This window comes from Anolis carolinensis, chromosome 4 (genome assembly GCF_035594765.1).
Source record: "Anolis carolinensis isolate JA03-04 chromosome 4, rAnoCar3.1.pri, whole genome shotgun sequence".
Classification (NCBI taxonomy): domain Eukaryota; kingdom Metazoa; phylum Chordata; class Lepidosauria; order Squamata; family Dactyloidae; genus Anolis; species Anolis carolinensis.
In genome coordinates, this window is record NC_085844.1 from 95,024,428 (window position 1) to 95,027,617 (window position 3,190).

A 3,190-nucleotide genomic window follows, 5' to 3' on the forward strand; every position below is an offset into this window, starting at 1 on the left:
ACTCTACTGTATTTCCATCTGCATTGGACTCCCCTCTCCCATCCAACTAGGGTTGTACTACCACCATGGTTCTTGCTTTCACTGACATTTAGCTGCTACTAAGAATTCCATACTGCTATTTTCACTAACAGTGGTTTTCTATGGTTCTTCATTTGCCAAAGTACAGTAGAGTCTCACTTATCCAACATTCTGGATTATCCAACGCTTTTTTGTAGTCAATGTTTTCAATGCATTGTGATATTTTGGTGCTAAATTTGTAAATACAGTAATTACTACATAGCATTAATGTGTAATGAACTACTTTTTCTGTCAAATTTGTTGTATAACATGATATTTTGGTGCTTAATTTGTAAATCATAACCTATTTTGATGTTTAATAGGCTTTTTCTTAATCTCTCCTTATTGTCCAACATATTCACTTATCCAACATTCTGCCGGCCCGTTTATGTTGGATAAGTGAGACTCTACTGTACCTTCCTTGTGGAATGAAATCAGAGCATTTACAGCGGAAGACCTGAAATACATGAGCATTTTGCATTGTTTCCAGAACAGATGAGGGCTGGAGGTTCCAATTCTTGTCTACTTCAACAGATAATAATTCCATGATATCTCAGGAAACGTCATGTTATCTCTTGGAAGGAAAGAAACTGAATCTTCAGCCTCAGTCGTTCTGTGTGAAAAGCATACAATCTTTCACAAATCAATCCTAGTTTAAAGTAATCCTGGAGGTCATTGTCAGAAGAGGCTGTGAACAGGGCCACCTTTTTTTACTAGTGAGACTTCAACGTGGTTTCACAATATTGCAGTGATACATGTTAAACTAGCTGCAATAAATGCTGCTACATTTAAGAGAGCGTGGTTTCATTTCTGGGACTTTAGTATTGTAATTACACAGATGACTGGGGCTTTGTGATTTTGTGCAGCAGCAAGACAAGGCTTTGTAATGGAGGTACCTTATTTACAGCAACTGAGAAGTATCAAACTGTGCCTACGATGAAGTGGAGAATTATGACTACAATAATAATTAACATGTTGCTCTGACATGACTCAATTTCCAGGAGAAAGCGGATTCTCCTCAGGGAAGTACAGTCTAGAAGGTTAAGTCAACCATGCGTCATTAAACAAATGCATGCCACTCGATCAACTTCTAATAATGATGCAACTGCTGTACAACCAGAGGAGGTCTAAGCTATGACTATCTTCCTTCCTTCCTTCCTTCCTTCCTTCCTTCCTTCCTTCCTTCCTTCCTTCCTTCCTTCCTTCCTTCCATGTGGTTTTTTATTAAGCAAATCTGCAAAAACTGGAAAAACTGGATATGTCCTTTAGGAAGAAAACAAATGTTGGCAAATGTGCAAACAAAAGAACGATGTATTGATGATGTTACAAACGTAAGAGGATTAATAAAATGCAGATTAATCTGAATAGTGAATAGAAAGGTAACAATGTGAGTGAAAACACACACAGAAAAAGGCAAGCATCAGTGGCTGCAGATTTGGAAAGGGTGGGGAAAGCCTGTGTTTTAGTTTGTTTTGCTTTTTAAAGATTTAGTGAAAGTCGCCAAAAGGACATCGGGTAAACTAGTTTTTGTTATATAGTGGTTAGTCTGGGCAAGCACACGATGGGCAGAAATCCCACCATCATAGAGATAGGAATATGGATGGTTTAGAAGTGGTGGAGCTGAGATAGGAACAATTACAAGCTAGACCCTGAGCTGAGATTCCATGAAAGGATATGAAATGAGGAAGCAGGAAAATCCAACATGAAACTGAAATACCACAGTGAAATAAGAGACCAGACAACAAAATATGGACAAAGGGCCATTTATTGACCTATTTAAACTGCAATCAAGAGCAGTAAAACTAATCTGGAGAGGGCAACAAAGAAATAAGTCATGGTAGAGGAGCAGGTATCACTCAATGACTACCTCCTCATCTACCTCCAGGCAAACACCTGACCCCAGGGGCAATCCACTCAATGGCTTCATAGAATCATAGAATCATAGAATAGTAGAGTTGGAAGAGACCTCATGGGCCATCTAGTCCAACCCCCCGCAAAGAAGCAGGAAATCTCATTCAAAGCACCCCCGACATATGGCCATCCAGCCTCTGCTGGATATGGCCAGGATAGTCATCATTGGAAGGCCATTCCAAGAGCATTCCCACCCAGGCCCCAAAACTCTAAAAGAGGACGTGGGAACCCCCCATGTCTAGCCCCAAGGGGAAAAATTCTCAAAATGCCCCCAAGCCCTGTAACATCCCAGATATCCCCCTTCACCCCCATATAGAGGGTGCCATGGTGATCACCAACCATATTCTCCCCTAGTTCCTGCCACAGGAAAACACAAGTGTCTTCTTAATGCCTTTCTCTCTCCCCCCCCCCCCCAAAAAAAAAAAGCCAGGGCATCCTCAATACTCCACTTCAATTCTCTTATAATAAATGAGGATGCAGGAAAATCCAACGTGAAAGAACACATTGAAAGAATCGTAAAGGTGGCAACAGGCAGATGAAAAGACTAGAGATAGATAGACCTGAGAAAAATTAAACATGATTCTACTGTGAAGTCAATGCTATCTCCACTTTGGCTGGAAAAATTCCCCTTTCATTATTTAGTAACATGCTCTCAATGTCGTATAAAACACTGAATGCATTTTAGTAGCCCTATATCATGATCCATGATAACGGTGCTCCATGCAGTCATGCCGGCCACATGACCTTGGAGGTGTCTACGGACAACGCCGGCTCTTTGGCTTAGAAATGGAGATGAGCACCAACCCCCAGAGTCGGTCACGACTGGACTTAATGTCAGGGGAAAACCTTTACCTTTAACCTTTACCTATATCATGATCTATCAAAATTAGCGGCATCTTTGAAGGATCCTGAGATCTGGGCAGGGGAACGTTTGGCAGAATCTAGTATTCACAGTTTTGTCCAACTTCAGAACTATTCCCAGCCTGGAAGCAATATTTTATTGTTACTGGCTGATTCACAAACCTATAATGAAACTTTGTCATTAATGCAGGAGCTGAGTTGCTGGTTCAGGTAATGTATAAGGGTAATGTACTTGTTAATGTATAAAAGAAAATGATTCATTGAAAAACTCAACCATCTCCTGTTTCTGTGTGTGCATGGATGGATATATTAATAGGATAAGAAACATTTTACTGATACATTTAAATTATAAAAGAGAAAT